The 14,668-nt window shown below is 40.1% G+C and overlaps 1 protein-coding gene across 1 annotated transcript in view; it reads left to right on the top strand.

Annotated features, from left to right (window-relative positions):
* Window positions 1-14,668, top strand: part of LOC309623497 (uncharacterized protein) — a gene marked incomplete at its 5' end in the record, with an annotated part of 114,962 nt that overhangs the window by 53,410 nt on the left and 46,884 nt on the right. Inside the window, 2 exons of the mRNA XM_082380443.1 lie at window positions 378-8,935; window positions 12,352-12,506. The remainder of the gene's footprint in view (window positions 1-377; window positions 8,936-12,351; window positions 12,507-14,668) is intronic.

Genomic DNA, 14,668 nt, shown 5'->3' with positions numbered 1-14,668 from the left:
GGAAGACAAGCAAGAGAAGGAGGTGGTGGTGCTTTCCAGCCCACAGAAGGTGACTTTCAGCCATAACCTTGAGGAACCAAAGATAGACAGGGGTTAATGTGAGGTAGAGTGTTTCTACCAGCTCCATTGAGCATGGGTATGAGGTGGGGCTCCATTTGACTGGAGACTAAGGTCGTCTCAGGCTGCAGCTTGGTTGATGTCACAGAATCCACTGTGAGGTCACTTCTATGCTATGGAATACATAAGTTCAAAAAGAAGATAGTAATTCATTCTAAAAATGAATTTAAAACTAAAGGATGCTAAACTGAAAACAGCTTGGTTTCACATTCTGGCTCTTCTTCTGATGGGCTTAACCGGTTACTGTCTCCTTGTCTTAGATATGATGGCACCAGTGACCTCCAGCCCTTCCCCATGCTCTTCTGCCTGTGTGATGGATTACGTGCTGCTCTCCTCCACAGCTTGAGACCCGATGATGTCCACCTCTGTATCATGAACAATACAGTAGGCGTTGAGGTTCTTGCAGAACCCCAGACCACTGTCTGTGCAATAAGGTAGGCTTTGAGCTTTGTCAGCAATGAGCCAGTCCTTCTGGGTCTCTTATTTTCAGAACCTGGGGCCACTATGGAGTAGTGTAGGATTTGAGGTTCTTTAACAATGAGCCAAAACTGCTGTATCTTCTTACTCAGAACATGGGGCTACTGTTTGTGTAATAGGGTAGGCTTTGAAATTTATTTTTTAAAAAAGCCAATTGTACTTGGGCTCTTACTTGAAGCCCTAGATAAAAGAGCCAGAGCCATAAGCAACAAAGGACCTACAGGGACAACGAGGGAAGGAAGGGATTCTTACTTTGATCCTCAACTAATTCACTGATGGATTCTGATTCAAAAGCCATTAATAATGTCTATATTAATTCTCTGCTTAAAAAAAAAAAAAGCCACAGTGGCTCTCCATTGCCCAATGAATCAAGTGCAGACTCTTAACATAGTATTTGAGACCTTTGGCAATCTGGATACAACCAAATTTCAGAGTCTTATACATGAGTCCATACTGATATAAATAATTGAATAAATAAATGAGGGAGAAGAGATAGCTCTTCCTTGCTGTAGAATTCCAACTAATGAGTGTGAACGGAATGAGGAAAACAGAAAATCACCATTAGGTCAATACCACAGGAATAACTACAGATAAAATCCACTGATGGATGCTAAAATTAGGAGGTGAAAGTTTGGGAAGAAATATACTTGTAGAGCTTCGTACCATCTCTTCCAAAATATTTATTAACTGCAAAGGAAAATATATTACCTTGAGAGTGGAGAGAACTGATGGAAACCCTCTTAACCAAGTGATCAAAGTCAAAGTCACCAGTAATAAGACATATCAACAACCTAAATCCTGTGATGTGATGCCCTCAGGAGGACACAAAATCATTTCTGCAATGTTCTTGTCTAAAATGCACAACCTCAGACTAATCATGAAGAAATATCAGACAAACCCAAATTGAGGAACATTAAAATAGGAGATCAATACCCTTAGAACGTGTCAAGGTCATGAAAGACAAGGAAAGACTGAGGAACTGCTGCAGATTAGAGGAGACTAAGGAGAAATAACTAGTGCAGTGTGAGATCCTGCATTGGACTTTTTCAAAAATAGTTTCAGTGGAAAAACTTATGAAATTCAAATACAGTTTTTACAGTAGTTAATAACATTGTACTAATGTTAATTTCCTGATTCTCATGCTTGTACTGTGGTTATGTAAGATGTTAACACGAGGGGAAGCTGGTTGAAAGATATCAGGACACTATTATATTTGCAACATTTATTTCTATTTTTTAATATTTATTTATTTATTTATTTATTTATTTTTTTGGCTGTGTCGGATCTTAGTTGTGGCACACTGGATCTTTCATTGTGGCGTGCAGGCGCTTCATTGTGGTGCGTGGGCTTCTCCCTAGTTGTGGCGTGCGGGCTTCTCTCTAGTGGCGCACGGGCTCCAGAGCACCAGGGCTCTGTAGTTGTGGCACGCAAGCTCTCTAGTTGTGGCGCGTGGACTCAGTAGTTGCGGTGTGCGGGCTTAGTTGCCACAAGGCACGTGGGATCTTAGTTCCCTGACCGAGGATCAAACTGGCATCCCCCTGCGTTGCAAGATGGATTCTTAACCACTGGACCACCAGGGAAATCCTGCAACTTTTATATAACTTTTATATGCTTGCTCTTTAAAAAGAATACCCATTTTCACTTATTACATTAGTAATTAAAAGAAATAATTCCCAGTATATGGCAAAGAGCACAGGTTATATAGTCAGAAAGACACATCTTGATATTCTAGCTCTACTACATATTAGCTTGTGTGACCTATGCAGGTCACTTCAGTCCTCTGAGCCTCCATTTTCTTCATATGACTTTCTTCAAACTGAGATGACAATGCCTTAATCATAAAATTGTTGCAAGCATGAGTTATGCATGTAAAGTGCCAGGTGCAGCACCTGGCACAGAACAGGTAGCAGCAAGTCTAAGTTTTTCTTCCCATAAGAGACATTCAATTCACTACACAATTGAATTGACCCAGTGCCCTGTAGGAGATCATGGTCCAGAGATCATGTGCTATGGAGATCATAGTCCAGAGAGGAATGCAGTCAGATCACTTCAATTTCACTCAATTTCTTTCTTGTGCTTATCAATCTACCTTGCACGATCCATGATTTGGTATTTGTGATCCTCATGAGCAGCTGAAGGAAAAAAAAAGAAAAGAAAAGTTTGCAATCCACTCTACTACACTGTAAGCTCCTTGAGAAGAGGGTTACTGTTTCACTTATTCTCCACAGAGACCTTAGTATAGGCCCTTTCACAGAAGGAAGGGCTTTCTGGCCACCCACTTAGACTCCTATGTGGTAGGTTGAATCCAGTATTTATGATGGGGGAGAAGCTGCATCCTCTCTCCCCTGGGATGCTCTGGCCTTTCCCTCCTTTTTTTCTTTTTAACTCTTGGTGGTTCCCTGGTAGGCTAACCAGCATATGGATAATATGAGGGTTTTTCTGTACTACCCCACCTTATGGTGTTGGAATGGCTTTAATTGGAAGTTATCCTTTCCCTTTCTTTCCATTTGGGTTTCAATCTTGGGTTAGGAAACTCTCTGGCTTCTGTCCCGTTTACTTGTGTTGCCTTAACCCTGCAAGTTTGGGATGAGGTGTCCCACTACTGAATCTTTAGCTGTTTCTGCAACAGGCTTCTGTAATCACCACACTCAGGCTGCCCTCTGGGGAGAGATCAGCAGTTCCTGCTGACGTACTAGAAGGCCAGACTTGTGGCCCTTGCTGCAGCCATTTTAAACATTCTTGAGTATATTTCACAGTGCCTGCCATGATATGCTGGCTCCACTTCCTCCTGGGTCCATGAAGGCTGCTCTGGCCAGAGCTGAGATTAACTGTCCTGAGCCTGCAGACTCAGTTGCTCTCATGTCTATAGCACCTGTAGTGGTGCGTGGTGCCTGTTGTCATTGCTAATGCCACTCCTGTTGCTGTCAGGCACCAAAAGTCTCTGGATTGCAAGAAAGAGTGTGCTTCTCTGCAGTAAAAGATACACTCAGTAGGCCTGGGTTGTCTAAAACCTGCACATTTCAAAGAAAGGTTTGACCACTTGCCAGGCTCCCAGGAGGTAACCTCTAAGTTTTTGGAATATCCTGCCTGATAAAAGCATCTTTTTTACATGGGGCTTTGGGACACTTAGCATCAGTTTGACCTCTGAGAGGCTAGAGACTAAGTAACGAATGTCAGCCATGTATGCACACCTTGTCTACATGACTGACCCTGAATAAAAACTCTGGACACCAAGACTCAAGTGAACCTCATGGGTTGGCAGTACTTTGTGCATGTTGTCTCTCATTGTTGATAGAAGACTTAAATGTTGTCTGTATCAATCCACTGGGAGAGGACAAATGGAAGCTTGCATCTGATGGCTCTTCTAGATTCTTCATTGTGTACCTTTTTCCTGGCTAATTTTAATCTGTATCTTTTTTTCTTTTTTCTTTTTTTTTAAACTGAGGTATAGTTGATTTACAGTATTATATTAGTTACAGATGTACAACATAGTGATTCAAAGTTTTTTTAGATTATATTCCATTTAAAGTTATTATAAAACGTTGGATATATTCCCTGTGCTGTACAATATATCCTTGTAGCTTATTTATTTTGTACACAGTTTGTACCTCTTAATCTCCTACCTCCCCGCATTGGTAACTTTTTTTTTTTAAACAAAATCCACATTTTATTTAGGTTGAAATAAACTACACAAAATTGATTTTCCTCACCAAAAATAACAGCAATATTTTCTGTATTATTCCTAGATAAACCACAAAACACTTATTTTTGTAGGTTTTCTAGGTTTTGCTTGTAAATCAAGATGAGGCAGTAGATACAGTCATGGAAAAAGACAGAAGAAAACAGACAAATCAGTTGTCAGTATCCATGACCTCTGATCCTGTCTTGACCATGAAACAGAAGTGTTCAACATATACCTGTCAAAAAGTTTATGAAGATGTAGGCTCAATAAAGGAATGTAAACAGCAACAATCAGATGTGGAACAACAATGGCAGTCTCTTCCATTCAAACTTTAACTATAAGTTGTTCCTTCAACTTCATTTGATAAAGACAAAATCTACAATGAAATCCTTGTTTGGCAAGCTCACACGTTTCTCTTACAATCTGATAATTTTAATGGTCCCTTACAGATTTTTAACAGCATACTTAAAACTCCTACTATTCAAAGGTCAGTCATGAGCTTCATCGTAATGTTTTATAAAATGTATTCCTTCCTCCCATACCTCCTCAAAATTTATTTCTTCAAAGAACTGATAACTCAGTACCTGACAATTGGATCCACAGTGACAAATGTTATATCTAAAATGACTTAACTAATACAATTTCAAAGTGCCATTAGCAGAGATCACACAGAGTGTAACATGGTACTTTCTATTTTTTTTTTTTTAACATCTTTATTGGAGTATAATTGCTTTACAATGGTGTGTTAGTTTCTGCTTTATAACAAAGTGAATTAGTTATACATATACATATGTTCCCATATCTCTTCCCTCTTGCATCTCCCTCCCTCCCACCCTCCCTATCCCACCCCTCTAGGTGGTCACAAAGCACAGAGCTGATCTCCCTGTGCTATGTGGTTGGTTCCCACTAGCTATCTATTTTACGTTTGGTAGTGTATATATGTCCATGCCACTCTCTCACTTTGTCACATCTTACCCTTCCCCTTCCCCATATCCTCAAGTCCATTCTCTAGTAGGTCTGTGTCTTTATTCCCATCTTGCCACTAGGTTCTTCATGACCTTTTTTTTTTTCCTTAGATTCCATATATTAATCTCCAAAATTTACAAGCAGCTCGTGTAGCTCAATAACAAAAAAACAAACAACCCAATCCAAAAATGGGCAGAAGACCTAAATAGACATTTCTCCAAAGAAGATATACAGATTGCCAACAAACACATGAAAGAATGCTCAACATCATTAATCATTAGAGAAATGCAAATCAAAACTACAATGAGATATCATCTCACACCGGTCAGAATGGCCATCATCAAAAAATCTAGAAACAATAAATGCTGGAGAGGGTGTGGAGAAAAGGGAACACTCTTGCACTGTTGGTGGGAATGTAAATTGATACAGCCACTATGGAGAACAGTATGGAGGTTCCTTAAAAAACTAAAAGTAGAACTACCATATGACCCAGCAATCCCACTACTGGGCATATACCCTGAGAAAACCATAATTTAAAAAGAGTCATGTACCAAAATGTTCATTGCAGCTCTATTTACAATAGCCAGGACATGGAAGCAACCTATGTGTCCATCATCGGATGAATGGATAAAGAAGATGTGGCACATATATACAATGGAATATTACTCAGCCATAAAAAGAAACGAAATTGAGTTATTTGTAGTAATGTGGATGGAGTTAGAGTCTGTCATACAGAGTGAAGTAAGTCAGAAAGAGAAAAACAAATACAGTATGGTAACATGGTACTTTCAATGCTATCTTCTGGAAGAACAGTTAGGTCTCCAAAGCATGGGACTTCAAACGGGCCATTTAAGCAGGAAGATTATCAATGACTAACGTACTCAATGAGAGGCCTACAGGTCAAGATATTCAGTGATTAAGTAGCCTATGTACACCTTACAACTTTTCTGAAAGATATTTTCAAATTTCTTACAGATTTTTTCAAATATCAAATATAAGAGAAAGTCTATTTTAAAAATCTCTTAGGTATTTTCAATGGTTTCTGAATTATCTGTAGGAAGCTCTGACTTAACTTGTATAGAGTTTGATATATGTAGCCACCATTAAATCCAAATCGTGTTTTATATCAAAATTTATGTTAAGCAAAGCCAAGGTACTTGAACTTTGGTCTGTCAGAGTGTTCCTCAGGTATGCTTTGAGACACTTTCGCCCATTTTCACGGCGTTCACTCTCAAACTTCATCACAGGAAGAATACATAGGACCTTCCGCAATGCATAAACATTAGGAAAAAACTTGATGTCTGGCAGATGAAGGGCTTCATAAATAGTGGATGGAAGTTCTATATCTTTCCCTCTGTGTTTCCACTTGATTCTCCAACAATGCAGCTCAGCAGAGAGTGTGTCAGGATTAGGTAAATCACTTCCGTACGTGTCAGCATGATGCTCCTTGAATGTATTGAATTTAAGCTGTCCCATGACAGAGGGTACCAGAGATAAGCATTTAAGAGCTTTGAGGTGTTGTTCTGAGAGTATATCTTTCAGTTCCTGAATAATGTGTTCCACTGTTGGAACACTTAGTGTTTCTTTATAATAACTCTCAGAGGTTAGCTGAGATTCCAGGTTACTGTGCTGAGCTCTGCGAAATTTCCCTGGGAGTTTCATCTGACTATCACGTTTGGTTGCCAAATTTGTGGCTTCCTCAAACCAAAATTCATGATAAACTTCGATATTTTCCATCACTTCATTTAGTGAATGCAGCACTGCAGTCAAACTACTGGCTGCAAAGAAGACATCAGAAGTTTGACCCTGAAGATTTTTCTCAAAGGCTCTTGTAAAAGATAGAACATTTTTAAGAACAACATTGGTAATGATGAAATCAAAATCTGTTACTGCACTACAGAGTACAAATGCTCGGCCAGCTGTACAGTTATTCCATCTAACATTTGTGTCACTATTTATACCATCTAAACATAAAACATGTGCTTGTAGGAGGTCCACTAAGATTTCAAAAGCATCATGCCTGCCTGTCCACTGAGAATGGCAAATTTCCTTCAGTTCTTTGCCCCTTTCTTCATTGTTCTGAAATAGGACAGAAATTACATTGGCAAGCTCTAAAAGCAGTTGTGGTGATCGATGGAAAAAAGAACAAACTTTCTCAGTTGTTCCTAATGCAACAGATACTCCCATAACAGACACTGATTTTGCCAACCACATATTTAAGGCACAGGAAGAGCACAGTGTGTAGATAGCTTGGGGATATTTCTCTAAAAGTCTAGAAGCAACGACTTTCACTTTGGAAGAAAATCCACTGGACACAATGTAAGCCTGGCCACGACAGTACTCCATGTTTAATCCCCACTTCTCAGTTATCATTGTGTGAAATTTCACAGCCAAAATTTCTGCATCAGCTTCATAAGCCCACAAATTCCTCTCTCAGGTTGTGAGCTTCGTCAACAAACCTCACCAACACAGGCAGGTGCTCTTCCCCTGCTATGTCCACCACATCGTCAGTGACGATGGAAAAGAAGTGAGAGTCTCTCACTTCCCTGAGGGTTTCTTGCCGAATGCAGCTCTCACAGATCTCTAGCATCTGTTTCTGCTGTGTTTTCGAACAGAACAATGTGTTCACTGCCGTTGTCTCAAAGCGCCTTCTCAGAGCCTCTTCACCAGAATGGATCCGGCACTCCAGCAGTGCTTGAAGGTTATCAGGAGTAAAGAGACCTTCTGGGATTTCATCAGTTTCATGTCCATCCAGAGGTATGTTCTGTTTTCCCATAAGAATCAAAATTTCAAATAAAGATTTTAAGTATTCTTTGTTTTCCTTCTCTTCAAGGGTTAAAGGTAAAATGTCTTCACCCTGCTCTTCACCCCCTTCTTCCGCACTGCGGTTCTGAGCATTGCTGTTGTTTATTTCCTTATGTTTTGGTTCCTGTTCAGAAGTTTCATCAATTTTTTTGTTTCAGTGTCCTGATTTCATCTTCACTCAATTCTTTTATTCGTTTTCTGTGTCTACTGTGTGGATTATGGCTGGTAAGATCAAATATTGTTGGCATTGCATTATCTCGAAGAACTGTCCTATAAGGACTCTCCCAATGACTTCACATGTATCTGCTTCAATTAATTTTGAGAAATAAAATAACCCAATTATTCTTTAGTTTTCTGATGCCTCTGCAAAATGTATAGTTCTACAGATCATAGAAGGCTCAAAGTGTTTGGCACACAATCAGTAATGTTTATTTAGTTGACCAGGTGTTTTATCTTCTAAGTGCTCTCCTACAATTCTCCGCCCACTTCTGGCATCTGGCTGGATCCCGCGGGAACCTGAAGAAGGCCAGGTCGGACTGCATGCTCTTCCGCGTGCAGTTGGGGGCCGCGCAGAAGTTCGGCATCGTCGTCTGCCGGCCGGCCGGCCCAGCCCTCCCCCTCCCCGCCTCCTCAGGGCAGCCCGCCCGCCGTCAGGGCCGGGGAGGGCAGCCAGGCCGACCCGCCAGCTTGTTAGGGCCGGCGCACCGCGGGGAGGGGCGGACGGGCGAGAAGCCGCGAGGGGCAGGAGGGGCGCCGCGGTCCGAGGCCGGGCTGCGGATGCGTCCACACAGTGCTGTGAGCGGCCGGGAGGATTTACCGACGCCGCCGCCGCCGCTGGTGCACCTCCTGCCCGTCCGGGACGCTGCCGCCTCCTTCCCACCCGCATTGGTAACTATTACTTTGTTTTCTATATCTGTGAGTCTGTTTCTGTTTTGTTATATTCATTCATTTGTTGTGTTTTTTGATTCCATATATAAATGGTAACATACAGTATTTGTCTTTCTCTGACTTACTTCACTAAGTATAATACCCACCAGGTCTGCCCATGTTGTGGGAAATGGCAAAATTTCATTCTTTTTACGACTGAGCAATATTCCAGTGTGTGTGTGTGTGTGTGTGTGTGTGTGTGTGTACGTACGTACCACATCTTTATCCATTCATCTGTTGAGGGACAGGTCATCTGTTGTTGACTATGTAAATAATGCTGCTATGAACACTGGTGTGCACGTATCTTTTCAAATTAGTGTTGTTTTCTTCAGATATATACCATGGAATGGAATTGCTGTGTCATATGGTACCTCTATTTTTAGTGTTTTGAGGAACCTGCATACTGTTTTCCACAATGGCTGCACCAATGTACATTCCTACCAACAGTGCACAACAGTTTCCTTTTCTCCACATAGTCGCCAACATTTATTATTTGTGGTCTTTTTAACAATAGCCATTCTGATAGGTGTGAGGTGATGTTTTATTGTGGTTTTGATCTGCTTTTCTCTGATGATAAGTGATGTTGGGCATCTTTTCATGTGCCTGTTGGCCATCTGAAAGTCTTGTTTGGAAAAATGTCTATCAGCTCCTCTGCCCATTTTTTAATAGGATTGTTTGTTCTCTGTTGTTGAGTTGTATGAGTTCTCTATATATTTTGGATATTAACCTTTTATTAGATATATGATTTGCAGATATTTTCTCCCATTTGGTATGTTGTCTTTTCATTTTGTCGATGGCTTTCTTTGCTGTGCAAAAGCTCTTAAGTTTAATTAGATCCCATTTGTTTATTTTTGCTTTCGTTTCCTTTGCCTTAGGAGACAGATTTTAAAAAATATTGGTACGATTTATGTCAAAGTGTGTTCTGCCTATGCTTCTTCCTGGAGTTTTAAGGTTTCCAGTCTTACATTTAGGTCTTTAATCCATTTTGAGTTTGTTTTTGAATATGGTCTCAGAAAATGTTCTAATTTCATTCTTTTACATGTAACTGTCCAACTTTCCAACCACCACTTATTGAACGGTCTGTCTTTTCCCGCATTGTCTATTCTTGCCTCCTTTGTCATAGATTAATTGACCATAAGTGTGTGGGTTTATTTCTGGCTTTCTATTCTGTTTCATTGATCTTTCTGTCTGTTTTTGTGCCGGTACCATATTCTTTTGATTACTGTAGCTTTGTAGTATAGTCTGAAGTCAGGAAGCATGATTCCCCCAGCTCTATTCTTCTTTCTCAAGATTGTTTTGGTTACTCAGGGTCTTTTGTGCTCCCATACAAATTTTAAAATTATTTACTCTAGTTCTGTGAAAAATGCCATTGGTATTTTGATAGGGATTGTGTTGAATCTGTAGATTGCCTTGGGTGAAAGTTTAGTATCTTTAAATAACAAACATTTATTATCTCACAGTTTCCGTGGGACAGGAATTTGGGCATGGCTTTGCTGAGTCCTCTGGCTCACAGTTTCTCACAGGACTTCAGTCAAGGTTTCAGGTGCTGAGGACTCTTGTGAAGATTTGATTAGGAAAGGATCTGCTCCCAAGTTCACTTAAGTGATTATTTCATTCAGTTACTCAAGAGCTGTTGGACTGTAGACCTCAGTCCATGGATGAGTAGCAAGCAGGTGATTTGAGACAATGGACCAAGAAACTAGGAAGTATCCTCTGAGGGTTGAATGGACTGAGCTGATGCTGAGGAAAAATTTATTCCAAACCTGGAAAAAGGCAAAATGCTTATTGCTTGATTCCTTCATATTATGCTAAAGCTTCATCAAAGAAATCAGTTAAGCTTTCATCTGACTCTGGAATATAACTAACAATTAACAGTTGGCAAGGGTACAGACAGCTCTGTAAAGTTAGCGGTTAGTTTATTGAAAATTATAGGGTTTGATATTTTGCTGCATTGTGGAGAAGATAACCCTAAAGTTTATAAGCTTGTTCTCTTGAAGAATATTTATAGATTTTCATCTGACTGAGCAATTTTTGATTCTTTTCCCTTTGAATAGTACAGAACTATGTTCTTCAAATGCTCTTGCCACCAACCCCATTGTCTTCTAATTGGTTTCTTTGTTAATAAGTTAAAATTTGGCACGTGATTATTACCTGTTGTTTTTAACAGTGAGTGCCAATTAGACTGTGGAAAACAGACATGACCAAAGATACTGCTCTGAGTATTGCAAGCCATAGAAATGATAAAAGCAGATGACATTCTGCCATCTGCAGAGGGAGAGACGTGGGGATGTTTTGTCTCTGTACAATCTTAGAGCAAAACTAAAATAGCTGAAGTGAGTCTTGTACCTACACGTTCTGATTATGTTATCTTATATGATGAAATTCTAGTTGTTGCAGGAAAGGATCAGAGGAATAAACAATACGTTTTTCCTAAGCAAGCCAATGAGTCATAGGGAATTTTATAAAAGGAAGCTGAAACTGGCCAGACAATGCAACTGTCTTTGGAAACTGGTTTTGTTTTTCAAGGAGAGGGAGTAAGAGAACAGTGTTTACCTCATGATCTCAGTTACTGAGTCAGTGGATAAAAGTCCAGTAAGTTCATACACAGAAAACACAGCAGAGAGTACAGTAACTGCTTCAAAGTATTTTCAGAGAAACACCAGAAGGCAGAATGATTCAAAAAAAGAAATAAGTGCCCAGAAGCATAGGGACTAGCTAATTTAGATAATCAGATGTAAAATATATAACTCTGCCACTCTGATAGATTTTGGTAAATGCTATTCATGCCAGGGAGCTTCCTAGCCTACAGAACAAAATAGATTGAACAGGAAGAACCAAGGTAGCATGAAGAATTTCAGGAGTATTTTAAGTAATCCTACTATCTAGAGATCAGGGAACCTAATTTCTATGACTTGTAGAGCTTTCTCCTTAATTCATCATGACTAATTAATAAACTGAGCTCAGGGAATGGGATAGTTTAGATATAGAGAAGGAGTCTGAGGCTTTCATGAGATGGTTTTGATCATTAGTTTTAGATAATGAAGGTAATTCTATTTTAAACTGGAGAATTTTCAAGAAAAAAATATTTGCAGTAGTATAATTATGTTGTACTCAAATGATACAAATATTTTGTGAAAATTACACGTTCCTTCTGCTCTCTTAATAGGCCTGTTTGATATAAGAATCTTTCAAACAGTAGTTAAAATTTAGGCACAGTTAGAAGTTAATTTACTCCAGTAGAAATTTGCTCAAATTTGTGTCTTATATATACTCACCTCTGTGACCACAGAATTCTAATTTGTCAATGTATATAAACACAGGGTTTGTCAACATAATCAAAAATATCATATTCCTTATAATTTTCTCTCTTCCTCAAGGCCCTTATGTCTTGCACACTTCTCTCCATACATTGGCTGGTTCTGATGGTGCTGACCACAGCATGAGGCCTCTGGGAGCTGAGGGAATTCCCCCGTTGTGCTGGGTTCTGGCTCGCCTGCACTCCTTGCCTTCCTCTGGTGCTGCCCTGGCTCAGGTAAGTGCAGTATTGTGCAGTGTGGTCCTCTCCCACTGATGAATCATCAATGTTCCTAACAAGCCTGGCAGGTGACTTGTTGCTTCCTGTACTCAGACTCAACTACACAACTGAGGAAAACGGCTCAGGTTAAGTTCCAGGATCTAATGTCAATTAGAATTTAATTAATAATGAGTCAGTAAGGAAGATAGAGGTGAATACATCTAACCTCCTAACCTCCACTGTCTTCTGCAGTGACTTTCATCCAGTAATTTGTATTTATATTATTATAGGAGAATTCATTCTTCTTTGAAAATTTTAAGACTTATGTAGAGTTCCCAATAATCCATGTGGCTATTTTTTCCTTGAATTTCATTTCTTTATTCTATATGGAATTATTTTACTTAGTACAAATACTTTTACTTCTAAATGTAAATATCTTCAGATTTTAGATTGCAAAAGTGAAATAGAACATTCTCTAGGATAGCTTACATACTAGGATACAAAACAATCCTCAACAGATTTAAAGAGTAGGAATTATTTCAAGCATCTTTTCTGACCACAATGGCATGAAACTAGAAGTCAACCACAGGAGGAGAAACAAAGAAAGAGGCAATTACATGGAAACTAAGAAACATGCTACTAAAAAAACCAATGGGTTAATTATGAAATCAAAGAGGAAATTTTAAAAAAATACCTCGAGACAAACAACAATGAAAACAAAACACAACCATACAAAATCTATGCATGCAGCAAAAATACTCCTAAGAGGGAAGTTTGTAGTGATACAGATCTTCCTCAAAAAACAAGAATAATCCTAAATAGGGACTTCCCTGGTGGTACAGTGGTTAAGAATCTGCCTGCCAATGCAGGGGACACAGGTTCGATCCTTGGTCTGGGAAGATCCCACATGCCACGGAGCAACTAAGTCCGTGTGCCACAACTACTGAGGCTGCATGCCACAACTACTGAAGCCCACACACCTAGAGCCCGTGTTCTGCAACAAGAGAAGCCACTGCAATGAGAAGCACGTGCACTGCAATGAAGAATAACCCCCACTCGCCACAACTAGAGAAAGGCAGTGCACAGCAATGAAGACCCAACACAACCAATAAATAAATAAATAAAATAAATTTATATTAAAAAAAAAAGCTTTCTTCTTAAACAAAAAAAAAATCCCAAATAAACAACCCCTCCTACCACCCAAAATTATTAGAAAAAGAAGAACAAATAAAACCTAAAGCCAGCAGAAGGAAGGAAATAATAAAGATCAGAGAGGAAATAAATAGAGATCAAAAAATGGAAAAAATCAATAAAATCAAGAGCGGTTTTTTGAAAAGAGAAATAAAATCGACAAACCTTTGGCCAGGCTCACCAAGAAGAAAAAAGAGGACCCAAATAAACAAAATAAGATATGAAAGAGGAGAGGGAGGGCTTCCCTGGTGGCGCAGTGGTTGAGAATCTGCCTGCTAATGCAGGGGACATGGGTTCGAGCCCTGGTCTGGGAGGAACCCACATGCCGTGGAGCAACTAGGCCCGTGAGCCACAACTACTGAGCCTGTGCATCTGGAGCCTGTGCTCCACAACAAGAGAGGCCGCGATAGTGAGAGGCCTGCACACCGTGATGAAGAGTGGCCCCTGCTTGCCGCAACTGGAGAAAGCCCTAGCACAGAAACGAAGACCCAACATAGCAATCAATCAATCAATCAATCAATCAATCTTTAAAAAAAAAAAAAAAAAAGAAAGAGGAGAGGGAGTTCCCTGGTGGTCCAGTGAATAAGACTCCATGCTCCCAATGCAGGGGGCCTGGGTTTGATCCCTGGTCGGGGAACTAGTTCCTGCATGCATGCCACAACTAAGAAGTCCACATGCCACAACTAAAAGATCCCACGTGCCTCAACAAAGACCTGGCACAGCTAAAATAAATAAATATTTTTTTAAAAAAGAGGGACCTCCCTAGTGGCACAGTGGTTAAGAATCCGCCTGCCAATACTGAGGACATGGGTTTGAGCCCTGGTCTGGGAAGATCCCACATGCCACGGAGCAACTAAGCCCATGCGCCACAAATACTGAGCCTGTGTGCCACAACTGCTGAAGCCCACGTGCCTAGAGTCCGTGCTCTGCAACAAGAGAAGCCACTGCAATGAGAAGCCAGAGCACCACAATGAAGAGTAGGCCCCACT

This window comes from Balaenoptera borealis (genome assembly GCF_965194805.1).
Source record: "Balaenoptera borealis genome assembly, chromosome: 2".
Lineage (NCBI taxonomy): Eukaryota > Metazoa > Chordata > Mammalia > Artiodactyla > Balaenopteridae > Balaenoptera > Balaenoptera borealis.
Note: the sequence above shows the minus strand (reverse complement) of the source record. Positions and strands in the feature narration are given on the sequence as shown.